The sequence below is a fragment of the Eubalaena glacialis genome, chromosome 3 (genome assembly GCF_028564815.1).
Source record: "Eubalaena glacialis isolate mEubGla1 chromosome 3, mEubGla1.1.hap2.+ XY, whole genome shotgun sequence".
Classification (NCBI taxonomy): Eukaryota; Metazoa; Chordata; class Mammalia; order Artiodactyla; family Balaenidae; genus Eubalaena; species Eubalaena glacialis.
This window is the reverse complement of record NC_083718.1, coordinates 159,521,340-159,548,910: the sequence shown is the minus strand read 5'-3', so window position 1 is coordinate 159,548,910 and position 27,571 is coordinate 159,521,340. Positions and strand designations below refer to the sequence as shown.

At 50.3% G+C, this 27,571-nt stretch overlaps 1 protein-coding gene across 4 annotated transcripts in view; it reads left to right on the top strand.

Annotated features, from left to right (window-relative positions):
• The first annotated feature begins 24,966 nt into the window (after positions 1-24,966).
• The window catches only part of PTPRF (protein tyrosine phosphatase receptor type F), an 85,851-nt gene continuing 83,246 nt past the window's right edge, over positions 24,967-27,571 (top strand). For all 4 annotated transcript variants that reach the window (XM_061184337.1, XM_061184338.1, XM_061184339.1 and 1 more), the window contains exon 1: positions 24,967-25,137. The gene's annotated coding sequence lies outside the window, so the exon portion shown is untranslated. The remainder of the gene's footprint in view (positions 25,138-27,571) is intronic.

Below are 27,571 nucleotides of genomic sequence, written 5' to 3'. Positions count from 1 at the left end.
AAATACTGAGGCAAAGCCTAAGACCAACCTAAAACTTCCCCCTTTGTAACCTGATTTAATCTGTGGATCCATGCAATATTTTTCCTTCATGATAGAAAAAGAATTTTTGCATGGCTAGGATATGTCCTGGTATATAATTCTTTTGTTAATTTTCCCTAGAACTCATTGATTTATTTACCCAATCATTTTTCAGCTCAGGAGGTCATTTCCCATTGAGTATGTGAATATTACTTCCGTTCATTTGATGGTAATGATTGTAAATATCTCTTGGCTGTGCCCTCTTTTCCATCATCTCTCATCTCTCACCCGGGTGAAGGCAACACCCTGCTTTCACTAGGCCCCTACTCCCTTTTCATTCTCTACTTCCATTTAAGACCCTTGCGCTGAGGACCCTGACTGCTCTGTTCACTGCTCTGAACACGAGCTTCCCACTGCCCTGGGACTGTGACCCAGATCCTGAATGTAGCTACTGCAGCCTCTGGTGAGGCACCCCCATCCCCAGCCTCGTCTCCCACTACATACCTACCGTGTACCCTACACACCGCCATGCTTCTTCCTCTTACTCCTTCAATTAGGCCGGCTCCCTCCACGCCCGTCACTCTCACCATTGGCCACCCAGGCCTGGCCAGTCAGAATGCCCCATTCCCTAGGACACAGAGATCAGGCCAGAGGAGGCATGTGATCTACGCTGGACCAATCACCAGTTGTCTGGGCCCTGATTTCTGCCCCTCTGCTCTTATGGCCTGGCCAACTCCTCCCTGTTCTTTTTTTTTTTTTAATTTTTATTAGAGTATAGTTGCTTTACAATGTTGTGTTAGTTTCTGCTGTACAGCAAAGTGAATCAGTTATACGTACACATATATCCCCTCTTTTTTAGATTTCCTTCCCATTTAGGTCTCCTTGTTCTTTAGATCTCAGCTGAAATGTTGCGTCCTAGAAAAACTCTCCCTGACCCTCGCACCTCCCCTCTGTTATGTCTGGAACTTTGTCTTTTGTTCGTTTTTTTCAATGAGTATTTTTGAGCATCCCCTATGTGCCTGGGGATACATCAATGAGCAAAAGAGATGACCCTGCCCTCACAGAGCTTCATTCTACAGGTGTTTCTTCATGGTGCTTCTTAGAATTAGTATATAAAATAATTGATTGTGGGATTCTTTTTATTCTGCCTCTTCCACAAAACAGTAAGCTCTCTGAGGGCAGGGATCAAATCCACTTGTTTATACTTATAGCTCTGGGATATAAGTCACTTCTTGGTATATGATAGGCACTCAATAAATGTTTGATGAATGAATTAACGAATTCATCCTATTTGTAGAAGTCAGGACTCTTTCAGTTACAATCCATCTCAAACTAGCTTCAGCAAAAAAATAAAGAAAAGAAAAAAAAAAGAAGAAGTAAAAGGAAACGAAAAAAGAGAAAGAAGTGAAAAGAAAAAAGCAAGAGGAGATGTGGATTCATAGGCTTACTCCAGGGGAAAGGCCACGGGCAGCTCTAGCATCGTGCATAGTGGACCCAGCACCCCCCTCGATGCCAAAAGGGCTCCCTCTGCTTCCCTCTGTGTATTGATCTTCTCCTCTCCGGCTCTAGATGGATTTCCTCCATGTTGCCAGGGGAGATAGGTACCGACAGTTCCAAATTCACATATTCTCAGTTTAGCAACACCAAAGAAAAAAGCCTTTGTTTCTCTCAGCATCTGTATGTTTGCAGGGCCCAGACAACCGGTGATTGGTCCAGCGTAGATCAGATGCCTCCTCTGGCCTGATCTCTGTGTCCTAGGGAATGGGGCATTCTGACTGGCCAGGCCTGGGTGGCACACCTCTCCCTGAGGGTCTGGGGGAAGTCAGGTGGGCAGGACACCGTGACCTTCACACCAAGAAGTCTCGCAGTTCAGGAGATATTCCCCGAAGGAATAACAGGTGTCACCAACAGGAAGAAAGAAACATGCTACTAGGACAACTGCAACAATTGCCCCCGTATCACAGGATGGGTTTTCTTGCATTCTTTATTTTTTGCAGCCAGTGCTTTTGCATCTCTCTCCCTTAGTCTATTCATTCTGTCTTCTGGTTAGCAGCTGTTTCCTGGGGTGCTGTCCTCGTGCTCAGCACAGGCAGTAGAGGAGTCCCGGGAACCTTGCACCTGCTATACACAAAGCTACCTTTTGAAGACAGTAGCTTCAGATGGCTCTTTCATACTCTGGGAACCCTTGTCCCAGAGTAATGCTCCACTGGAGAAGGGCCAAACAGCCCCAATCAAATCATTTTGCGTCTCTGTGATCCAGACAGGAAGACCAGGTTAGTAGAACTGCTGGTCTGATTTCATGTGTTGAGGAGCTAGCTCTTCATCTGGAGCCCTCCCAGGCCCACGCTGTTTTGAGGGCACTGCACACTTTGCTGTCCTGTAACACGGAGTTAGGGTCCAGGTTCAGATCATTATAAACCGGTTATTCACTTACATGAAAGTCCAGTGGGCTATTCCCAAGTTAGGCAAGATATAGGAGGGCTTTGCCCTGGGGTCCCAACAGCAGCTATAATTCAGATTTCTCCACCTGCTCCCCTCACAAGCATCACATCTAGACATTCCTGCTTCCTGAAAGGCCAGCCCTGGAGATAAGAGTCCTGGCAGTGATAGACTCACATAACCTTGGAGAGAGGGCCCCTCCTCCACTCCACCATGGCCTGTATCATCTGCTCAAGCTCACTGCTTTTCCTGGGGTCTCACCAAGTCCCTCAATTTTTTTCTGAAGGCCCTATAGCTCTGAAGGGCTCACACTTCATGAGCCTAGGATCAAATTCAAGGCAGACACTATGGGCTCCCCAGCCCCCTTTTCCCCAGGCACATGTGCCCTGAAATATCCCCCAGGCAGGGCAGGTTCAGTTCCAGGACCCAGCAGGCAGGATTGGTCTCCAAAGCAGCAAAGCCCTCCCTCTTCCTCCTGCTGGAAGGAGCCTTCTGAGTCCTGAAGCCATTCTTCCCACTAACCACACTCTAGGGCTGCATGGAGTCACGTTTGTCCTGGAAAAGGGAGGAGCAGAAACAGGAGGTCTTCATTTGGATTCCGAGCACAGAGGCTTCTCTCACGCCTTCATTTGAACCTTCTCTGGATTTCACTGGCTTATCATGTCGCTTGCATATGAGTGGGCCACCCAGGGCTGTGCTGGCTCTCCCCTGACACCCTTGAGGCCAGTCCCCGCGTGCGGCTGCATCCCAGATAAACAGAATTCCAGCTCCAAAGGCAGCAATAGATAACGTCGATTTTTCTGAGGCTTTGTGAGATGACAGGGGAGTCCAGCGCTCCCCTCAGGCTCCTTCCACCAGGTCCTTCTGCGCACAGCAGCTGCACATCCCTCCCCTCTCCCCAACCTTTCTTCCTTGCTCTCTCTCCCTCTCTCTGAGGTGGCTCCAGCCTCCCCTCTCCTGTCTCTCAAAATCAGCATGTAAACCGCCCCCCAACCCCCTGCATCCTTAGCCAGATGGAGGCCACCACCTGCTGGCCGTCCCCCTAGCATCCCCAGAAAGGCCTCGGTTCATCTCCCCGCCCTCTCCTGCTCAAGAGATGCCTCTGGTCTTTAGCAGAGAAATGGGTGTGCTATTTGCTTGTGCCCAGGAGTTTCTTCTGGCTCAAGCCCAGCCCACTGCCCCCTCCTCCCTTCCCACCCCATCCTTGCCTTCATCCCTGAAACTTTGCTCACAGGCATGCCTGCCAGTCCCAGCCTGGCTCTTCAGGACAGTCTCCTCCAGGACCTCTCCCCCGACCCCCGCTGGCCCGAAGGGGACCCTCGGTGGTTACCAAAACCTGTGGTGATGCCCTGGAGCTGAGGAATGTGTGACTGCTACGGAGGCAAACCCACGGGTTCTGGGATTCACTAGGAGCTGAGCCAGAAGCTGGTCCTTCAGCCGGGGGCTGCTGTACTGTGTCTCCCACTCCCTCGTTTTCCTGGGCACCACTCTGTCCACTTTGGTCTCCCTTCCCCAGGAGAAATGCCATGTTTGCCAAGCTCTTTTCCCACGGGCACGGTCTGCTATAACAAACCCTTCATTGCCACAATCTGTACACATTTTCCGGGCAGGAGAGGGTGGAGAGTTTCATGCCACAAAGCCCTGGACTGTCCTGGGTTGGTCCCAAGGCTGTCTGCCCATTGCTGGACCCTATGGGGAGCCACGAGAGCCAGGAATCTCCATGCACTAAACATGGGCATGGTATCTAGCCAGGTCTGGAGCCCATCTGAGGGGCCCTCAGATTGGGGCTTATCTCCCCGCTCCCCGGGGCTCATCTATTGAGAATTTGACCTACATCACCTCCAGCTTCCTGTGTCATCCTCTCTGATCCCAACCTCCCTCTCTTCCTTCCTCACTAAGAGCTGGAACGCAGGTGGCCCCTCCAGATTCTAGAGGGTCTAAAATTGTTCAGGAAAACCTGGCCAAATCATCCCTACACTGTCTGACTTCGGCCATTCCAGATTCTCAAAGCTGGGCTTGTACACCGTGCAAACAGCTCGCTCCAAACGTTTCTGCAGCCCATACACACGTGTGAGAGTGCCTCCCCATTCCCGGTGGCCTGGGGTCACTACCTCAACACCGGAAACAGGCATCTCACCTCCTTGCTCTGTGCTGTCACAGCTGTCAGCTCATAGGACCACTTGGTTCCCCAGAAGCAAACCCTGAAAGGAGAATTTGTATGCAGGAGATTTAAGAGTTCCTGGGAAAAAACACTGGGGAGTGGGGGGCGGGGGCGGGCGGTCACCAGGCAGGGAGGGGGTCAAGTGAGGGTGGGATGTTGAGCAAAGTCCCATGGAGGGTAACCTTGGCTCGATCCCACACGGGGACTTTGAGGACCACCCCACAGGGTCGTCCTGACCAGGGAGCAGAGGAGCCCCACGGTCACTGGTAAAGGCTGCCCCTGCCCTGTGTCAGTTCCCAGGCCCCTGCCTGAGCTCAGTCTCTGACAAAGATGGAGTGCAGGCTCTTGGGTGTGAAAGAGCTCGGAGCTGATATGCAAAAAACATCCAGAGGAATATGGGCAGAGCACTGACAGCATCAGCTAGTCTCTCTGCAATAACTTCTTTTTTTTTTTTAATTTATTTATTTATTTTTGGCAGCATTGGGTCTTCATTGCTGCGTGCAGGCTTTCTTTCTAGTTGCGGAGAGCGGGGGCTACTCTTCGTTGCAGTGCGCGGGCTTCTCATTGCGCTGGCTTCTCTTGTTGCAGAGCACGGGCTCTAGGCACGCGGGCTTCAGTAGTTGTGGCACGCGGGCTCAGTAGTTGTGGTGCACGGGCTTAGTTGCTCCGCGGCATGTGGGATCTTCCCTGACCAGGGCTCGAACCCATGTCCTCTTCCTTGGCAGGCAGATTCTTAACCACTGCGCCACCAGGGAAGCACTGCAATTACTTCTTAATGCAAACTCTTCATATCTGAAACCTGGCACTCTAAGTCATCTCCCATCCTGGGCAGAGTGCCTTTTTGCCCCATCCTATCCCTTGGCATCTGCTCAGCCAGCAGGTGAAGTAAGAGTGGACCCCAAACTAATCCAGTTATATGGGCTCCCAACTCCTCTCTCCTCCAGGAAAAGATTGACCCCCTTAAGGAACTGAAAGTCTGTTGAGGCTGGAGTTTCCTATTTCCTCACAGAGAGGGATTTACACATGAAGGGTAGCAAGGGTTTGGAGCATCCGCATGCCCCACAAAGGAGGCAGCCCCTAGACAGGTAGGGGTGTCCATCTTGGGCAAAACCACCCTCTAATCCATCAACTGAGTGACTGGTAGGTTTCCCCTTGCCCATCTGCTCCAGCTCCCAAGCTCTCCACCCACCACCCCTCCCTTCGTGATACTCTTTTCTTCTTCCTTATCGTCTGCTATCTCCAGATTAAGTGTTGTGAAGAGGGCTTCCCACATCCCCATGGAGAGGAGTAGGTGTCTGGGATCAAGGCGTCACTAGGATCCCATGCCAAATGGTCATCAGGCATCCCTCCCCTCCTTGTCATCCTCCTCACCATTCGTCTCCTACCCACTCCTCACCAAGAGAGAGGGCTGGCTTCTCCTCAGCCTCATTAGGGCATTTCCTGTTCCACTGATCATGGGGTTATGGTCAGAGTCCGCAGACAGGTAGACTGCCACCCTTCCAGGTCTCCCTTGGGTGGAAGTTTGCTTGGATGCACAACTTAACAGCCCTGGCCTGTGGCCGCATATTATAAACAGTCAGGCATCCTGACCAGTCCCCTATCAGATATGGGGTTTCCTTTAGTGCTAAGCTGTCTCCTGCCTACCTCGGGTCACCAGATCCATTGTGAAACCCTGTCTCCATCTGCAACCCTGGCTCTGTACCTGGGTAAATTAGTAAGAAACCTCCCCATCGTGTCGACAAGAATACCAGCTCAAATTGCTTTAGGTAAAAGGGGAAGGTATTGGTTCATTAACTGAAAGATCACAAGGGCAGTTAGCTTCAGGCTCAGCTGGATCCAGGTACTTAAACAAAGGGTTGATAAACTACTGCGTGTAAGCCACATCTGGCCTGGCCTGCCACCTGTTTTATAAATACCTTGGTATTGAAACACAGCCATGCTTATTTGTTTACATGTTATCTATGGCGGCTTTCAGTCTACAACCAAAGAGCTGAGTAGTCGCGACAGAGACCTATGGCCCACAAAACTGAAAATATTTGCTACTGGCTTTTTATAGAAGACTTTGCCAACCCCTGACTTAAACAATATCATCAGGAATCTACCTTTATCTCTTGCCTGATGGTTGTTGTGAGTTCCCCTAGTCCCTGACCCCTAAACTACACAGACTGAGAGTGGCTGAGGTGTGGTTCCCTAAGTGAAAAGTGGAGTGTGATACCTGGAAGAAGGATAAGTGACTTCTGAGCAGGCCAAAACAACAGATGTCTGCTCTGCAGGCTCCGATCTTGTTTTCTGTGCTGTGTTCCACCAAGCCACCGTGGTGACAAACCATCAGCCACCTGGAGCTTATCCTTCAGCTTGGTGGCATACTGAGTGAGACTGTCCCTGTGTGGCCCCTTGTTGTCAAGCCCAAAATAAGATCAATCAGTGGCCATGGCTCCAGTGCAACTATCACGATGGAGAGCCAACAGCAGCACTGTTCCCAGGGCTTAGCATGGATTAGAGCATCTGCACACCAGCACCACTGCCACTGTTGATCTGGATAGAACCTTCCATGCATGTTTAGTAAAGTTCTGTGGAACCCCTTGGGTTGGGGTCCATTTCAGGGAGTGGCCCTAGCCTTGCCAATTGCAATTCTGCTAGTAAAAGGATTCCCCAAAATCTCACAATTTCTTGGTGAGGATGTAAAAAGACAGGAAATCCACAAACTGAGAACCTCTCCCACCACACCCCTGCCAAGAGGATGCTTCTTGACCCCTGGTGGGATGCCCGGGCATGGGAGGAACTGTGCCATCCCAATTTTGACTCTCCAGTTTCAGAAGACAACTGTCAAGGTACACCATTTCTAAGAGCGTGCCACTCTGAGTCCTCTCCAGATAGGCTGGTCGGGAAGCAATGTTGTACACGTAATGCACTGGGCGCATCTGTCCCACTTTATTTGGATGTCCTCTGCCGTCATGGGCCAGAGGAGCCATGCCCTAATTAGCCCCAGCATCTGTTCCCTCCCCAAGGCCCAGTGTCATCATGCATGGACCTCAGTGCTGTGGGGCAGCCTTTTTGAAACAGTACCAACTGCTTCCACAGTCCATTTACGAGGCACACAGAATCCTGTGTGATACCCGATAATCGGGGCCATGTCCTAGAGTAGGACATTTGGGCCATAAGAGGAGCTTCATACCCTCCCTGCTAGAAGGATCCACTTCTTCCCCTTCACTGTCAACCACAGCTCACTTCCTGGTAAAGCTCTTTGCTGACTCCCCACCTCCATCTGGGGACGCACAGTTGGGTTACGTAATTCAAGCTTGTAAGTACAGCTTCTGAGGGTTGCCCCAGGCTGTCAGCCAAGCCTCCTTTCCAGACCCCTTTGCCATTCCGAATGGCCTGCACTCCCTCATTAAAGATGGTCTCAGCGACCTGAGGGCATGACCTTTGCAATGTAGCAGCTGCACCTTCAGAGCAGATGATAACAATGCTGGAATTACAGGCCCCTGGAGCTTCCATCCAGCTTACCTCTTCATACCCAATTCAGCACTGGAAAATGAGGCAGGTAGCAACCCATGCCAGGAAGGGTGCACCTTACTCATATTCCTTAAATGTATTCTTGGCAATCCACTTCAGCATTAAAAACTCTATAGTCTGTTAATGGGGTCTTGGGCCTCACTGCCAGGTGGGCTTTGATGAGCAGTGTCACAGTTTTATTATTCCCATAGACCCAATATTACATCACCTTCCATCTTCTTGTCCTAGACCAAGGTTGTCTGTCTGCCTGGCATACTTTCCTGTAGGGAACCATCCCCCCTCTAATTCCATGTGGTTTAGGTGGCACTGAGCCCCACTCAGTCCGCAGTCCCAGAGCCCAGAGATGGGTATGTGACACAGGCCTGCAGATCATTCCATTTCACTAGCCTTAGTGATTAGTTCAGGGATGGGCACATAGCCAAGCTGGGCCAACCTGACACTTCCCTGAGAGTTTGCTGTCAGCTCCATCAAGAAAATGCTCCCTCCTTTTCTGAGAGTTCAAGCTGGAGCCACCTGTGGCCATTCCACCGTCCCCATGGAGGAAAAATTCTACAATAGAAGAGAATGAACCAACAAGTCAACTGAACCAGAGATCAAGTAGAGATGAGAGATGAAGAGAGACACAGACAGAGACAGAGAAAGAGAGCACTTTGATGACCATATTTGAGCCCCTGGCCCCAACCATGTCTGAGTATCAATCCTCTGAGGAAATATTATAAGCCCCCAATCTCTTATTTCATGTATGTTTAAAAATGTAGTTGAAACAGTAAATAAGGAATCTTGAAAGAATGAGAAGTTATTGCCATGAGGGCCTTTGAGAAGGCAAAGCATTGGGCTGGATATAATTTTTGTGTGGCAAAGATTAGGAGTAAGTTGAAAGGTACAAGTAATAGAAAGAGAGAGAGAGAGAGGGAGAGGGAGGGAGAGAGAGAGAGAATATTAAGCATATGGAGTTAAGATCTTATTTCAAATTACATTTATTCTTATTTTGTATCTTGTCATGATGATATTGAGTAGTTTGTATGCAAGAAGCTCTCCTATAAAATTCTATTCTAGCTACAATCGTTTATTGTTTTATAACCCTTAACCTTGAGACTATGATGCTTGTTTATTGTAGGAAATTGTACTTACTCATTGTAAGTTTGTTATAGGAAATTGAACTTTCCATCAACCTTGTAATATTTAACCTGCTGAGTATGACTTCAGTGCTTTTGTTTTATTTAAACCAACCAGCAGTGTTAAGTATGGTAGAGTTTCTTGTCATTTGGAAAAAGAATTTGTAAGTTTTTTCCCCCTTGCAGAAATTATGTAAGAAAAACAAGTACTAATTATAGCCAACTCACGTTAAAAACACAATGCAGAATTTAAACTTTTTCTTCCACACCCTGGACTTTTCAGTTACACAGACCAATACATTGTACTTTCTCTGCCATGTGCAATGGAAAGAATCCTGACTAATGTACCTTCCAAGGAGGAGTGGTGAGGGAGGCCGGTCAGGTGGGTTCAGCAGGGTCATCCAGGAGCACAGAGTAGCTGATCCCTGGGGTTCTGAGTACCCTGCCCTCTTTCAGGGCCTGCGGCTACCCCAGATATTTTAGAGATCGCTGGGCATCGGCACTGACCTAACATTGATTCCCAGAGCTCCTGATACCTCCTGATAGGTCCACTGGTTAGAGTGGGAGTGTGTGGGGTTGGGGGCAAATGGAGATCTGAACCTGAGTCCACCTCACAGAAGCCCCAGTGAGGCCCTGACACTATCTGCAGTCATTCCCCTCATTCAGGAGGTGTAGCCGGGACCCAGAGCTCCAGCAGCTCCTGACCCCCACCCAGATCCCTGCCCTGTATGGATGAAGAGTTTTTTTCACAGGAAGGACCTAGTGTGAGCTCCTGGATTCTCCCTCTCCATCTAAACAAAATAAAAGGTATCCTATATCCCTGGGACAATTACGTATGTTGGTGAAACCACTAATAACTTGAAATATACAGAATTCGTGATTTCCATCACATACCAATATTTCCTCATTTCTTTTGGCCCTAGCCTTGGAAAATGGCAGTGGATCATCATACGCTTCCTTAGTGGCACTGTTTGCATCTGTTGCTCCAGATGTGCTCAGATCATACATGTGCACACAGCTCCCTGCACGGCTGCCTCCCCTAGCCGTTGTCTGGGGCTGCCTGGATGAACCATCCGTGCTCAACAATTACACCCTCCAGCCACTCCGGAGCCAGGTGTGACTGTAACCTTTCGCTCCCCCCCTACCCCGCCCCCGTCCCCACCCCGGGTCTCTCTTCTTCCTTCCATTGCTGGATGCCCTTTGTTCCTCAGTACATTCCTTACCGCTCCTAGGATACCACAGTGGAGAACATTGGGATGAACAGTAGCATGGTGGGGTTGCCAGCCTCGGTCGATACTTCTGGGTGGTTTTCACTGACACTATTCAACACGACTCTGTAAACGTGGAAGTGAGGGAGAAGTAGAGTTTACTGTAAACAACTGTACTATTAGTCAGAAAAAGGCACATCCCTAAAGCACTAAAATCACTGTTGACTTCTGACTTGAGTTTTTCTTCCAATCTGTACAGAGTGTATCCAGAGAACTTTCAAGAATGGCTGGACCCTAATAGCGCCGCAGTCAGCAAGGGCCTTTTCGTGCAGGCTCTCAGCGCACCCAAAGCCACCACCCTCTTGACACTGGGAGGAAGAAAACCCTCTCCTGAACCCTCTCTCGCTCTCCTCTGGCTTCACCTGTTTGTGTCTTGTCTTTCCTTCCCCGGTGCAGGAGCCTGCCGCCTTGAGCTCTGGTTCAAGCTGTCAGTTGTTCAGTTCTGTGGTTTTACTCCAGATGAGTAGGAGAGGGATGCAGATGGGGGCCGTTGGTTGGGAGAATATCAAGAAAGAAAGACTTTTCCTACCACCATTGCAATCTCCTCTTGGCACCTGGCCTGCGTGTTGTTATGTACAAAGAGCTCTTGTCTCTTTGGTCAGGAGTCACATGGCCACATGCCCTTTTGGTCACTCAGGCCTTTGTATGTCTCATGCTTCAGGAAGGCAGATATGGGCCCAGAGAGGACCTTGTGCCACCACAGTTGTCATTTCTATCTCAGAGTGGTTTCCACAATTTCCCCCTGACTTTGAGATGGGATTCCAAACTTCATTACAGCTCAGGCCTGATCAATCTTCATTTCTTGGTGCCATAAATCTGCAAGCTTGGCAGTCAGAGTGAGGTTGGACTCTGGAGTTTGAGAAGAATGATTTAATCCAAGATGCAGGTAAGTACCACCCATCGGGTAAAAAAATCCCGGTCAAGACCCAGCCTTTAACCCCCACGTGACTGGATCTCCCGAAGCCACTGCTTCCGCCACCCTCTGCCGGACAGGATGTTGGTGTCTACACACCATGAAATCTCCCCAAATACAAACCCAACTCCCATGTGACCAAAAGTTTCTTGGAGCACTGAAGAGAAAGGTGCATGACCTTTCTCTTCATTCATGCACAGCAGAATCCCCTTGGGTCCTCACTCCTTCAGCACCTGCCCTCACGGCAGAACCCACACTCACCCCTTCTCCCCTCATCCATCCACATTTCAGCCTCTCCCTGCAAGCCTGACTTTACCCCTTCCCTGCTCTGTATATCAAAATCCTGTCAGCCTGAACATACCGCTCGGCAAAGAGAAGCCAGCCAAAGGGTGCTTTGTGAAACAGAAGCCCAGTCGTTAGCCGAACAGCTAAACTAACCAAATGTTGTTCCCAAAAGGAGTGTGACCCTGGGGGGCCAAGTTTATCTCACCACTCCCCATTCAAAAGTTAGAAAAAGTCAAAATATATCTATGTTAAACCGGCTCCTATTTTTTAAAAATCAAATTTCCACTCTTATCCCCAACCCATCTTTCTGCCCCTGTTCTCAATGTGTGATGTTATGAAAGCAGATTGAAGAGTTCCATCCATGCCAAGGTTGGGACAGAATCACTCTTTCACCAACATTCTGAACTCCAAACTTTTTTTTTTTAATTAATTTTTATTGGAGTACAGTTGCTTTACAATGTTGTGTTAGTTTCTACTGTACAGCAAAGTGAATCAGCTATACATATACGTATATCCCCTCTTTTTTGGATTTCCTTCCCATTTAGGTCATCACAGAGCACTGAGTAGAGTTCCCTGAGCTATACAGTAGGTTCTCATTAGTTGTCTATTTTATACACAGTATCAATAGTGTATATATGTCAATCCCAACCTCCCAATTCATCCCATCCCCGCCTTTCCCCCCTTGGTGTCCATACGTTTGTTCTCTATTGAACTCTAAATTTTATTTGTTTTTACTAAACTCTCCTCTAGCCTAGCACCACCCAATAGAACTTTCTGCAGTGATGGAAATGCTCTGTAGATGCACCGTCCAACATGGTAGCCACCAGCCCAGGTGGCTCCTGAGCACTTGGGATGTGGCTTGGGTAACGGAGAAACGAAATTTCTCATTTTATTTAATTTTAATTTCAATGGCCACGTGCAACTCTGGCTACCACATTGGGAAGCACAACTCTAGCCTAATTCCACCAATGACAATGAGGGATGTTCTAGGAAACTGTCAAAGAAAACTCCATAGGATGTTGACTGGTTCCTATATTGCGTGCTCACTAGGAAAAATTTTTCTCAGGTCTAAGGAACTGAAAAAGCAAAGCTGCTCTTAACCAGTTTGTCTTGTTTTGTTTTTAATCTTAAAGACAAGATTAAATTGCATACTCAATTTGTTTCCTTTTCCCCTTTGGCTGTCAGAAAGCACAGACAAATTTAGAGCCCACCTCTACCTTATGTACCCTTGGATACTAACATCACCCTCAGTTCCATTTATTTTTTTCCTACCCTGTTGTCTTGTATGGGATGAGATATAGAATGTCAACACCCTTCCCCACAAGAATAATCTTTGGGAGGAGGTGCCAACTTGAGCATTACTGATCAACTTGCTGAAGGCCGCAGACATGACTTACAAGTTATCTTGGGGAACTGAATGGGGGAAGGGAAGGGATCTAGGGAGTTAGACCTCCATCCCAGTGGGGAAGGAAGGGATTTTCTGTGTTGCAAGGGGGAGTTGATGAAGGATGCAGTTCAGAGAAAACCTGTGTAAAGGAGGGTAGGAGAGTGAAACCCTCATTTGATTCTTGAGATACTTTTCTCTCTGGTCTCAGGGAAAATCCCAGTTATTACCCAGCTATAATTTTTCTCTTTCTTCACTGTGTGTGTGTGTGTTTGTGTGTGTGTGTGTGTAGCGTTAAATGATTCTTAGTAAATTTACAGAATTGTGTAACTATGGCCGCAAAACATTTCCATCACCTCGAAAAGAATCCTTGCACTCATTTCTAGTCACTCCACATTCCCACCGGCAACCACTAATCTACTCTCTGCTTCTGTAGGTTTGTTTTTTCTGGACTTTTTATATACATGGATTCATATAATATGTGATCTTTGGCTTCTTTCACTGAGTATAATGTTTTTGAAGTTCATCTGTAGAATATATTAGTACTTTATTCCTTTTCATTGCCAAATAGTATTCTACTGTACGGATAGACTACATTCTGTTTATCCATTCACCAGTTGATAAACATTTGGGTTGTTTCTACTTTTTGGCTATTGTGAATACTGCTGCTATGAACTTTCACATATAAGTTCTGTGGACATATGTTTTCATTTCTCTTGGGCTGTTACCCTGAAGTGAAATTGCTGGGTCCATGGTAAATTTGTGTTAAGAATCTCAAACTGTTTTCCCAAGTGCTGCACTATTTCATGTTCCCACAAGTAGTGTGTGAAGACTCTAGTTTCTCCACATCCTCATCAACACTTGTTACTGACTGTGTTTTTGATCGCAGCCATTGTAGTTGATGTGTAGTGCTATCTCATTGTGGTTTTAATTTGCATTTCCCTAACAACTAATGATGAGCATCTTTTTATGTGCTTATTGGCCATTCATATGCCTTCTTTGGTGAATGTCTGTTCAATTCTTTGCCCATTTTAAAAAAATTTTATTTTATTTATTTTTGGCTGCACTGGGTCTTCATTGCTGCGCACGGGCTTTCTCTAGTTGTGGCGAGCGGGGGCTACTCTTAGTTGCGGTGCGTGGGCTTCTCATTGCGATGGCTTCTCTTGTTGCGGAGCATGGGCTCTAGGCGCGCAGGCTTCAGTAGTTGTGGCACGCGGGCTCAGTAGTTGTGGCTCGCAGGCTCAGTAGTTGTTGCACACGGGCTTAGTTGCCCCGCGGCATGTGGGATCTTCCCGAACCAGGGATCACACCCGTGTCCCCTGCATCAGCAAGCGGATTCTTAACCACTGAGCCACCAGGGAAGCCCCTTTGCCCATTTTTAAATTGAGTTATTTGTCTTATTATTGAGTTGTAAGAGTTCTTTACATTTTCTAGATACAAATTCTTTTATCGGGCATGAGATTTACAAATATTTTCTCCTAGTCTGTGACTTGTTTTCACTTTCTTTTTTTTTTTTTATCTTTTTAAATTTTGGCTACGTTGGGTCTTCGTTGCTGCGCATGGGCTTTCTCTAGTTGCAGAGAGCGGGGGCTACTCTTCTTTGCTGTGCGGGGGCTTCTCATTGCGGAGCATGGGTTCTAGGCGCGCGGGCTTCAGTAGTTGCGGCTCGCGGGCTTAGTTGTTCCGTGGCATGTGGGATCTTCCAGGACCAGGGCTCGAACCCATGTCCCCTGCATTGGCAGGCAGATTCTTAACCACTGCGCCACCAGGGAAGCCCATGTTTTCACTTTCTTAATGGTGTTTTCTGAATTGAAAAGTTTTTAATTTTTGTGAAGCCCAATTTATTATTTTTTCTTATATTGCTTGTGTTTTAGTGTCATATCTAAAAACTCTTCCTAACCCAAAGTCCTGAAGATTTACTCCTATGTTTTCTTCTAACAGTTTTATAGTTTTAGCTCTTACATTTAGGCCTATCACCCATTTTGAGTTAGTTTTTGAATATGGCATCAGACAAGAGTCTAAATTCATATATTTGCATGTGGATATCTAATTGTCCTAGATCCATTTGTTGAAAAGACAATCCTTTCCCCCAGTGAACTGTCTTGGCACCTTTGTCAAAATCAATTGACCATAAATGTAAGGGTTAATTTCTGGGCTCTCAAGTCTGTTCCATTGATTTGTAGGTCTATCCTTATGCCAATATCACACTGTCTTGATTACTGTCCTTGTTTTGGGGTGTTTTTTTTCAGCCTTTTCATATACTTCAATTTTATTTAACTGGGAGAATAGGCCAACCCCCTTCTCTTTCCCCAGATTGATATTAGCTCTTGGCAAGAATATAACTGAGGCGTCCTAAAATCAAGCCATCAAATCCTCGCTTGTGAAAATCACTGAGAAATCATTAAAGGGACTATGACCATATTCTTAGTCAAACAAATCCCAAAGGGGATCAAGAAAGGAACAGACATTCTAGCCTTGCCACAATAATCAGATTTACTGATTCCCAGGGAAAAGGGAAGACACGATGCTAATTATGAGGCCGTTAAGGAATTATTTCCTTTCTCAATATGGTTTTAGAATGTACTAGACCTAAGAAGTAAAATCTTTGAGCTATGGGTATGAATGTATTTGTTTAGCAACTTCAATATTTAAGGAATCCAGTACGGATATTGAATATTGAAAAGAATACTTTCATTTTATTTCATTATTTTTTTTTTTGGCTGCATTGGGTCTTTGTTGCTGTGCGCGGGCTTCTCTCTAGTTGTGGCAAGTGGGGGCTACTCTTTGTTGTGGTGCACGGGCTTCTCATTGTGGTGGCTTCTCTTGTTGCGCAGCACGGGCTCTTGGTGCGCGGGCTTCAGTAGCTGTGGCACGTGGGCTCTAGAGCGCAGGTTCAGTAGTTGTGGTGCACGGGCTGAGTTGCTTTGCGGCATGTGGGATCTTCCTGGACCAGGGCCCTTGAAGAAAAGAAACCCACCTTGAAGAATGGGAAGTAGAATGCCAAAGCCCTTCCCCACAAGAATAATCTTTGGGAGGAGGTGTCAATTTGAGCATTACTGATCAACTTGATGAAGTCTGCAGATATGACTCAGGAGTTATCTTGGGGAACTGAATGGGGGAAGGGAAGAGATCCAGGGAGTTAGACCCCCATCCTGGTGGGGAAAGAAGGGATTTTCTCAGTTGCAAGGGAGAGCTGATGAAGGATGCAGTTTAGAGAAAACCTGTATAAAGGAGGGCAGGAGAGTGAAGTTAGCATTTGATTTTTTTTTTTCTTTTTTTTTTGGCCGTGCCACACGGCATGCAGGATCTTAGTTCCTGGACCAGGGATAGAACCCCTGCCCACTGCAGTGGAAGCACGGAGTTTTCTTAACCAGTGGACGGGCAGGGAAGTCCAGCATTTGATTCCTGAGATACTTTTCTCTCTGGTCTCAGGGAAACTCCTAGTTATTACCCAGCTGTAACTTTTCTCTTTCTGCATTGTAATTCTTTTAAGCTGCCCTTCCCTGCATTAGAGCAAGTCACATATGGCAACTCAGCCTCATATAATGGTCTTGCAGAGAACAAAAAGGTGCCGTGGTGAAGGGGCAGGGGGCTTGCTTCACCTCCCACCTCTTTGTTGGGGTTCAAGGGGAGGAAGCAAAGTGTTCTTGAGTTATCTACATCCCAGGCTCCAGGTGGTGACTAGCATTATGAGATGTGATCCCCTGCAGAGCTTAGAAGAACATTTAAATTGGTGCACTAGCTTCTAATGGAACAGCTCAAGGGAGGTCTAAGACTAAACCTTCTACTTCTCTGTTTATGTTAGATGAAACCTCTGAAGGGGGGATTGGGGAGAGGGGAACTTCTATGTAACATTTTTAAATGTATTCATTTATTCACAAATATAATAGAGTCCTACTATGTTCCAAGCATCTTATATTACAGGTTTTTAATGTCACCCAAGCCCTTTCAGAAAGAAGATAGGGTAGAGAAAGAGGAAAAAGCACTCAATAAATCTTGGTTGAATCAATGAATTTCAAGAGCCAGATGGTGTGAACCTTAAATGAGCAGGAATTTTTCTGAGAGGCTGAAGGAATATGATCTGGGAGTGGCTTTTGTGAGAGGGAAGGCTCTGCCCCGGCCTCTTTACTCTGCACTTGTGGAGAATGGCAGCTTCCCTGGAGATAGTTGCTGGGTCCTCAGTGAGGCAGAAATTGGAGGAAGGACTTCTGAAGAGGCTGAGGGCATACAGAGGGCTACAGGGGAAGGCTGGGGAGGGAGCAGTGAAAAGTTGGATGAGGGGGGACGAAGTGCAGAAGGAGGTTGATGAATGATGAAGCTGGCTCTCATTCAGACAGTAGCTGAGGATTACCAGGATATGGGACCCAGTGGGATTAGCTTTTAAATGGTCCTCCAAACCGATGCTTTTAGAGGCTTGATTATGCTAATTCTAATAATCATCAAATACCTTCTATTTTCAAGAACCTGTGATGTGAAGCGCAGATGAAGCTCTTTACAAACACAATTTTATGTCATTTTTACAATGCTGCAAAGTAAGTAGCACCCCCTTTTTACAGAAGAGGAAAGTGAGGCTTAGGCAGAGAAGTAATTTGCCCAAGACCAGACAGCTAGTAAGTGCCCCAGGTATAATTCAGACCAGGTCTGTATGTCTCCAAATGCCAGCCTGCCCCTAGCAACTGGTCTGTCCTGACTGGGGCCAGTTCAGCCTGGGACATCCAGTGTCATTGGCAGCTTGTGGGGAGCCCTTGGAAACGTGGAGGTGTCCATGATATACACCTGTGCAGCTCCAAGCCCCTGGTCAGAAGCCCCCACTACACTTACTTTTTTTAATATTTATTTATTTATTTGGCTGCACCGGGTCTTAGTTGCGGCACGTGGGACCTTAGTTGCCACGTGCGGGATCTTCTTTGCGGCATGCGGGATCTTTAGTTGTGGCACGCGAACTCTTAGTTATGGCATGTGGGATCTAGTTCCCTGACCAGGGATCAAACCCGGGCCCCCTGCCTTGGGAGCACAACGCCTTAGCCACTGGACCACCAGGGAAGTCCCCCACGACGCTTATGAATCCCAATGCCCACATGGCCTGGAACCCCCATGGACTCCACCCACCTCCCACACAGGGTGAGGGGCTCAGAGAGATATGTATGTAATATAATTATATATGGAAGAAACAGGACACAGTAAGAATGTGTAACAAACAACGCTGACCTACATCAGGGAAGGTTGCCCCAAGGAAATGATGCTTGAGCGAAAAGTGAAGAATGAATTAAAAAGTGAAGTGATGGAGTAGAAAAGTCTTCTAGAAAGAATGTGCAAAGGCCTGGTGGTTGGGATGGGTGGGGGCACATATGTGTGTCTGAGGAATTGAAAGAAAGCCAGTGCAGCTGGAGGGCACTGAGCAGCGGGGAGCGGGGAGCGTGATGCTGGACTGGTGCTGGAAGGCGGGCAAGGGGAGGGCATTTAGTACTTGTTAATGGGTTGGCTCTTTATCCCAGGAGCAATGGGAAGTCATTAGAAGGTTTTAAAAGGGGAGTGAGTGACGTGATAAGACTGGATAAGGACAGGGTAGACACAGTAGGATCAATTAGGAGCCGCTGTAGGAATCCAGATAAGAGGTAACAGTAGATTAGAGAGATGCTTTGGAGGTAAAATTAACAGGATTTGGTGATGGTTCCTAGGATTCTGGCTTGCCTGTTAGGTGGACAATGGTACCATCCACTGAGAAAGAGAACACTGGGAAGGTGAGAGAATGAGGACCATGAGTTAGGTCTCAGACGTGTTGCGGTTGAGGTCCTCTGAGAAATGGAGGTGGAGATGATGAAGCCATTGGCTAGGCTCCTGCTGGTCGGGAGCTTAGACAGGAAGTTCTCCAGGCTGGAGACATAAAGGTGTGAATCATCAGCAGATGAACGGTAACTGAAGCTGTAGCACGGATGAGATCACCAGGGAGGGTCCACAGTGAGAGGGGGAAAGGCCTAGGAATGGGCTTGAGGAACACCAGCATTTAAGGGAGGAGGGTGACCCTGCAGAGAAGACTGAGAAGGAGACCAAGGAGTTAAGAGACAAACCAGGAGGGTACGGTGTCAAGGGAGTCAAAGAAGCTAATGTTTTAGGAGTTGAATAATCAGGAGATCTAATAAGATGAATACTGGGAAAGATGCCCATCCAGTTTTGAGACATGGAGGTCCTAGCTCAAATATCATGTTTTGGGGAAGTAGTGGAAGATGAAAGCAATATAAGACTGAATGTTGGAGTGAACAGGAATGCCCAATGGCCAACAGTCGGGGAGGGAGCCAGGGTTAAGGTTGCAGGGGCAGGTTGGTGGGAAGGAGAGCTCAGAGAGGGAGAGGATAATGGATAGAGAAGCCGCAGGGGCTAGGGAGTCAAGGATGGGCAGCAGCCCTAGCCTGAGATAGGAGGAGGGGTGCTTCCTCTGAGGCAGCAGGAGAGGGGGCAGGTGTAGGGAGATGTGTGACTGTGTTAGTAGGAAACTGGGTGGCGGGGGGGAGGGGGGTGTTCCTGTCTGTGGCTTTAATCCTGTAAAGGAGCAGTCGAGGTCACATCTGCCGGCAAGGAGGAAATGGGCTGGTTGGAGGCTTAAAGAGAAAACGGCGAAGGTTGAAAACAGCCACTGCAGAGAGGGGGCTTCCAAGCTGACGGGAGAAATATGTCGAGGGCCCATATGCAGTCAGCAGTTATGATTTATGGGAACATTACTCTGACCTGTGGAGTTCCTTGGCTGTTTGAGCACAGCACAAGAATGCAGATAGGAGGGCTCATCTGGAGCTGGGGGCTTGCCAGACGGATACGATCAAAAGTCAGAGAGGCAATGGGGCTCGGGGTATTGACGAGAGTGTTATTAAAATGTTAGGCCTTGACATCCAGGTGGGACAAGAAGAAAAGCAAAGGAAGGAGAGAGCAGATGCATTAGGAGAACACAAAGAGGTCCACGGCGGAGAGGTCTGAGGAGACCCAACAGTTATCTCATCTTGAGGTCACCTGAGCAGGTGGTGCGGTGAGGGACGGGACGAGGCCCAGCAGGTGATGGTATGAACAGGTGACCCAGTGGCCTGCAGATGGGGACTCGACGAGGAGGTCAGGAGCTGGTCTGTGTGTGCTGACACTGAAGGGACTGAAGTAGCAAAGGCCACTGAGAGGTCCACTAAGCTGCAAACAGGCAAGGTCGTTGGATTGGGCAAAAGGGAGGTGAATAGTCATCATGTCAAGAGCAATTTCAGAGGAGTGTTGGTCCCAAAAGCTGTGTCATAGTGGGCTGAGTGTGTACAGGAGACGGGAGGGTGGAGGCTCCCTGTGTCAACAGCTCTTGGCTTTGCTGTGAAGGAGAACAGAGAAACGCTCCATCTCTCCCATTCTGGACAGGCCGGTGGGGTCCAGGGAGGGAACTTTTTAGGATGGGAGAGACTTGAGCATGACTGCAAGTCAATGGGAATGGTACAGTAAAGAGGAGGCAGGTGGGGTCAGCCCCTGTCATGGCAGGGCGCATCTCAGGAGGGAGAGAGAGAGGAAGGAGTAGATGGGGTGGATTTGTGGATTTGATAGTGGGGGGATGGAGATGTCCTCCCCGGTAGCCTCTGTTTTCTCAGAGAAGCTTGAGGGGAAGTCATCAGTGGAATGTTCTATTGAGACATTAACTCCTGTCTCATTCACACCCCCCGCCCCGCACGTAGTGACTCACTAGGAAGGAGTGAAAGGCATTAGCCAGGCATTTGTGTTCTAGGGCCTGGGCCTTTTCTCTCCCACTCCACACCTGAGATGGTACACAGACTGTTTTGCGGTGCTGGCGTCTGAGTCCTTTGGGCTGAGAGGGAGAACACCACCGCGTCTTAGGGAGTTGATTCTCCAGTATGGAAGAGAGGGGCAGGAGGACGGGCATTCCCCGTCCCACCCTGGCATGCACCGCCCCCCCACCCCGGAAAATGGCTGTGTGTGACTGCAAATGCCAAGGTCTAAGGGCTGCAACTTTGAGGGTCTATGGGAGAGACCCCCATAAAGAGCCAGGGATGGGGGAGTGGCCCTGAAGATGGGGGACAAACAGTGGGAGGCCCACAGCAGGGACGACTAATGTCTGCAATGGCAGCGCCGGCCTGAAATAGACCTCAGCCTTTCTCTGCAAAGAGGAGCACAGACTGAGCATCTTTGGGGCTGTGCAAGCCCCTGGCATTCTTGGACCATTGGAGGGAGGTGAAGGAGAGCTGTGAGTGATATGGAATTCTCACAGATCTGCTGGGCAGGGACTCAAGCTGAATTTAATTTGATTTAGACCAACTAAGAGATGACTAAGAGTTGTATTTACGTCATGAGTTTGAGCAGTGTCCAGTGGGCCTGGGACCTGGGCAAAGGGTGAACAGTGAGTGGGAGCTGACATCTGGCTCTCCCCTTACCCTGCCCCCTGGGGCTGGAGCCTGACAGACACAGATCTACCATGTGGTAGCACTCGGCCTTCACAGATGAGCACAAGGACGTCCCTCCCCGCCAGGCCCAGGAGCAGAGCAGCGGGTCAAGTCCACATGGACCCCGAGCTCAGAGTTTGGCAGTCTGGACAGAGCCTTGGCTCCTCTCTTTCCACCGCTCTCAGGCATTCACAGGCCCAGCCACCTGACGCTCTTGTCTGTGTGGCCCCAGGGCCTGGGCCTCTGGTTCCTCTACTTCGGCCTTGTGTCCAGTTCCAGGTGCTGGGCACACTGAGATCTGGGCAGGCTGCTTGCAGCCACTCTCACACCGCAACTCAGCAAACACCTGACCACACGTGGTACTGAAAGGTGGGTGAGCAGGGGGTTAGAGACCAATGGCTTGAGATTCTGAGAACCCTCTGTCCCTGTGAGGGTTGAAGCAGGAGGCTGGTTGGCCCAGCAGTGAGTGGGTCTGCTGACTTCAGCCATAGGAGTGTAAGGCCCCTGGCCCACGGGCCTTCCAAGTATTTAGTTCACAGATTAGGCAGTGCTGGACAGAGGGAACTAGGCTGCCAGAGCTGCAGACCCACTGAGGCCCAGGCTGCAGGCACACAGGTCAGCAAACACCACAAGCCCCTCTCAGGGCATGCCAGGCCAACAGAAGCCCCAGGTGTGGACGAGCTCTGAGGCTTGGTCAGGGAGCTTTCCCCACCTGGTCACTTATGTCTGATGGTCCCTGAGCACAGAAGAGGAAAAGCTATCTTTTTATTCCTTTAACAAATATGTACTGAGCACATTTTGTGTATCAGGGCCCAGTACGGGCCCCTGGGATATGGCAGTGGACAAGGCAGGCTCATCCCTCCTGCCCTGCCCTCAAGGAACCCACAACCTATAAGGTGTGGGGCGGGGGGTGGGGGGGGACAGACACAGATACTGATGGTGGTGACACCCAGTGTTTAGAGTTTGGGCAGGCAAGCCCTCAACTCAGCCAGGGGTTAGAGGTGGCTCCCTGGAGGAAGTGATGGTTCTAAATAGGTACCATCGGTTCCAGGGTACTGACCCTACTCAACACAGAGTAAGTCTTAAGGGGAGTTTTTTATGACTATGTGTGAGAGATTTTATGACCAACTTGATTTTGTGTGAACCAAAACCCAAAAGTCAGAAGCTCTCTGTCTCTGTCACTCTCCCATCTCTTCCCCTCCCCCCCATCTTTCTCTCTCCATCCCCGACTCCTGCCCAACTCCCTCTGGGATGATCTCTAGTCCCTTTTTACATTTCAAGATTTGAAGGTTGCATTAGATGAGGGTGCAGGAGGGAAGGTGCCCTGTTTCTGGCCCAGTGACTGAGTGAATGAAGTGTTGCTGCCTGAGATGGGACTGCTGGAGGCCAGCAGATCTGGGGCAGGAGAGAGGGTGAATTCAGTTTACCTGACGAACATCCGGGGAGTGATCTAGAGAAGACTCTTGGATATATGGGTCCTGAGCTCAGAAGAGAGGCCCACACTGGAGACAGAGATTTGGAAGTCATCAGCATTTGGTTGGTGGTGGTAGAGATGGTCCAAGGGACAGGAGGCAGAGGGGAAGAAGAGACGGCCTAGGATAGACCTCGTGAGGAGCAGGAGATGGTAAAAGAGATTGAGAAACGGTAGCCAGGGAGGAGAGTGTAGGCCATTGAAGCCAAGAGGAACTGTTTTCACGAGTCAGCAATGAGCAGGCATCACTGGCCAAAAAGCATACTTTTTTAAATTTAGAAGAATCCCACCCCCCGAAAGCCTAAACCCACTCCAATACTGAAAAACAGGCTAAAACGTCTAAAGATGCACAAAATTTGCAATGCCTCCTCCACAGTACACCAAAATTACCAATGGATAAAAAAACCACGGACTAGGAATGTTCATTTTTGATCCGTTTGTCATCCGGAATCCGGATCTAACTGTTTGCCCAGAATCACTGGAGCCAGTCCCATCCCCTCCTCACACACCAGGGGGCGCACACGCACCGTTTCTAAATCCAAGTCCAAGGCAAATGCAGGCAGTGAATTAGGTGATAACCAGAACTTGACCCCTCAGCCCAGATCCCTAGACCCCCACCTCTACCCCTGCCCTGCACATTACACTGTGATCCCCAAGTCCAGATGCCTCAACAATCCCCAAACTTTCTCACCTAACCTTCAGACTCACAGTGGTATCACAGAGACTCCATAGATCAGAGATCCCATAGGGGTCCTCACCTTACCTAGGGCAGTAGGGGTAGGCACCCCGTCTTTCATGAGGGGGGCAGGCAGGAGACGGCTGGTGTGGCACGGACTGGACGATAGGTCTGGGGCCAGAGGCTTTGGTGCCAAGGTGTGGCTCTTGGTTTGGAGCTCACCAAGTTCCTGAGTTAAGACTTGGAATAAATCTTCAGGTAAGTTATTGGTTTAGCCCAGAAATTTATAAGGTCAGCATCTGAGTTTGATATGAGGAGTCAGAAACTCAATACTGAGGTTTATATCAGGCTTGGGGGACATTATCAAGTCCTGAACTCAGGGGCCTACTCACAATGTGACTCAGGTTCACAGTTGGAATTGGTGTAGATATTGAGGTGTTGGCCAGGCTCTGGGGTTGACATCGGGTCAGAGAAGTAGAGAGTGAGTATGGGGATTGAGTGGATTTGTGTGGAGTTTCTGCAAAGCCAGTCTCATAAATCTTGGGTTCCAAGATTACCATTAGAGGTGAGACAATGTAGGGTCTTAAATGGGCCCCCATATGGATGAGGTTTGAGGTCAGTATTTGTATTAGGGTCCTTTTCTGGTGACTCAATCCCAGTTCAGAAAGGGTGTTGGTGTTGACCTGGGATTAGGACTGCAGTATTAGAGGTTCATGTAAGGCTTGGGGTTCAGAAAAGAGTGCTGGGGTCCATAAGAAGGGAGCCATTGGACTTTAGGGTTCATACAGGGATCAGGGCTCAGCGTTGGTACTGGGGTCCATTTAAGGACCAGGGTTGGTAATGGGGTCACTATCAAGTAGAGGTGATAAAGGGGTTTAGAGCCAGAATTGGTATTTGAGGTCAATATAGGGGTTCGGATTAAAATTATTACTTGAGCCAATTTCGGGGCAGATTTAGGGGTTTGGACTTACTATTGAGTTTGGGGGTGGGTCTGGGCTCGGTATCAGGTTCACATCGAGGGAATGGGGTCCTAGAGTAGTATCAGGTTCATATTTGGATTGGGAGCCTCTAATATGATCCGGACTTCGTATGGGAGTTTGGGTCTGTCCATGCTCATTTTGGGGTTCCGGTTCGGTACTGGAGCCCGGGTCGATTTAGGCTCGGGGTTGGGTTGAGGCCTCGTCGGGCCTACGCGTCTCAGCCACTCTACGAGCGAGAGTGCACGAGGGGAGGGGCGGTGCCGGGGACGCGCACGGCAGGGGCAGGGGCGCGGGCGCGGGCGCGCGGCTGGAGCTGGCGCGGGAGCGGCGGGAGCGGTGGCGGCGGCGGCGGCGGCAGAGGCGGCGGCTCCGGCTCCGGCTCCAGCTCGAGTGGTGGTGGCGGGAGTGGGATTCGGTGGCGGCGGCAGCAGAAGAGGAGAGGGAGCAGCGGCCCCAGCGGCTTGGGGGGGACATGCGGACCGACGGCCCCTGGATAGGCGGTGAGTGACCCCCGGGCCCCCTTCCAGTCCCCTCCGCATCCGTCCTTTCCCACTCCCCCGCCCTCTCTCCGCGTCCGCCGAGCGGAGCTGGGGGCGGTCCCGGGGGGCTGGGGGTGCCGATTAGGCCGGGCCGCGCCCCCACCTGCCGCGCCCGCAGCCTCGGCTAAGCCCCCCACCAAGCCCGGCGGCTCCCCCCCGCGTTACCCCGCGGCAGACGCGCCCCCCCCCACCCCGCCGCCGGCTGGCTAGCTCCCCGCCGCCCCTCGCCGCCTTTCCCTTCCTCCCCCTTTCCCCCTCCCTCCCGCCGCACCTGAGCCGCAGCCCGCGCCCCCCCACCCAGCGCAAAGTTTCCCTTTTGCATCCGTGCTCCCCCTCCTGGGTCCCGCCTTGTCTCCCCCTACTACCGGCGCGGACGCGCTCCGGGGGCGGCCCTCAACCTCCCTCAGCCACCCCAGCTCCGGGCGGGTCCAGGCCGCGCCCCCGCCGCACAGGCGCCCCCTCCCAGCCGGCGGGGGATCCGCAGCCGCCGCGCCCCCGTCTCGCTCGCGGCTCGGGCGCACGTGCGGTCCCGGGGTGCGCGGAGCGCGAGTTTGGAGCCCCCCACCCCGCGGGGTCGCCGGCGCGGGCTGGGGAGGGAGGGGACGGGCCGGGCTGTCCCCGCCCCCACCCGGGTGCCACGACCTGAAGGCCCTGGAGCGACCTGTCCTGTGAGGACGTGTCCACTCGGACCCGCTCCGGAAAGTTCACTCAGTCGCCGCCCCGCGTCCCGTCCCGTGCTGGTGTGTGCCCCGGTCCTCATCGCTGGCCCACGATCCTGTCTCAGCTTCTTTCTCCGTTTCCCTCCGTGTGTCGGTGTCTCTCTGTGCCCTTCAACGTCTCTGTATCTCTGTCTCCCTGTGTCACGGCCTCCCAGTCTTATCCCCACCGCACCCCCTCCCCCGCCCCAGTAATCCCGGAGTCTCTCAGCTGGCTGCGACTCTCTCAGGGTCTCCCTGTTCTCTCTGTTCTTTCTCCCGGCTCTCTCTGCTCTTTGCCGGGTCTCTGTGTTCTTTCCCCGGGTCTCTCTGTGCTCTCCCCGGGTGTCTTTTCTCTCTTCCCAGGTCTCTTTGTGCTCCCTCCCCCATCACTGGGTCTCCCTCCCCGGGTCTCTGTCGTGTCTCTCGCTGGTCTCTTGATGTCTCTGTCTCCCACTGACTGGAGTCTCTGCCGCCCCTCTGCTGGCTGGCCTCCTCACCGTTTCTCTGGAATGCTGCCCCTCTGGTTCTTCCACCCCAGGGTGGGGGAGGGGCTAGTTTTTCTCCCGTTTTCAACACCCCCCCACCCCCAGTGCAGGGCCCCGAGTTGGAGCAGGTTGGTGGGTGGGAGCCCGGTACCTGTCTGAGCTGTGAAAAGGAAGGGAGGCTGCTTGCAGGAGGGGATGGGGGAGGTGGTCCTCTGGATTCCCCTGGGGGCAGCGGGGCAGGCCTGGGAGGCTGGACTGCTGAGTGTTGGTGATGAAGGCTCCACTTTGGCTCCTGAGCAGATGGGGGCAGGGATCCAGAGTGACCTGGTGCGGGATCTGGCCAGAGAATCCCTAGAAGTGCATTGGGGTGTGAGGCCTGGAAAAGGATCAACGGCTGATGCTTCCAGGGGGATCCTCAATGGTGAGGGATCCCCTGAGAAGGAAGGAGATCTGCTGAGGGATCCTTTGAGAGGCATGAGGGATCCATTGGGATCCAGAGCAGGGTTCTGTCAGAAAATCTCGGGAAATTCTATGCTTGGCTCCTTATCAACGCCTGCTTCAGGAAGCAAGAAAATCCCCGTTTTTCACTGATTATATGAATGAGCCCAGGGCTTCAAGAAGGAGCAGGTGTACCTACCCAGGCGCAGCCCTCCACATCCGCAGCCCCAGGCCCAGGCCACACACTCACACCCCTCTCATTTCCACACTCAGCTCACCCTCCCACTCCTCACCCCCACTCCACATCCACTTGTCTCCTGAATGCCCTCACACTTGTACACTTGGGCCTGCATGGCAGCCAGAGCTCAGAAATCTGCTGTGCTTGCACACCCATGTACCGGTCTGTGTGCTTGCTTGTGCTCTCACTGCACCCCTATGCACAGTCCAGGGAGGGTGTGTGCACACTTGCAGTCTCATGCATTCTTTTTTTTTTTTTTTAATACGTTTATTTATTTATTTATTTATTTTTGGCTGCGTTGGGTCTTCGTTGCTGCGTGCGGGCTTTCTCTAGTTGTGGCGAGTGGGGGCTACTCTTCGTTGCGGTGCGTGGGCTTCTCCTTGTGGTGGCTTCTCTTGTTGTGGAGCACGGGTTCTAGGCGCGCGGGCTTCAGTAGCTGTGGAGCATGGGCTCAGTAGTTGTGGCTCACGGGCTTAGTTGCTCTGCGGCATGTGGGATCTTCCCGGACCAGGGCTCAAACTCATGTCCCCTGCATT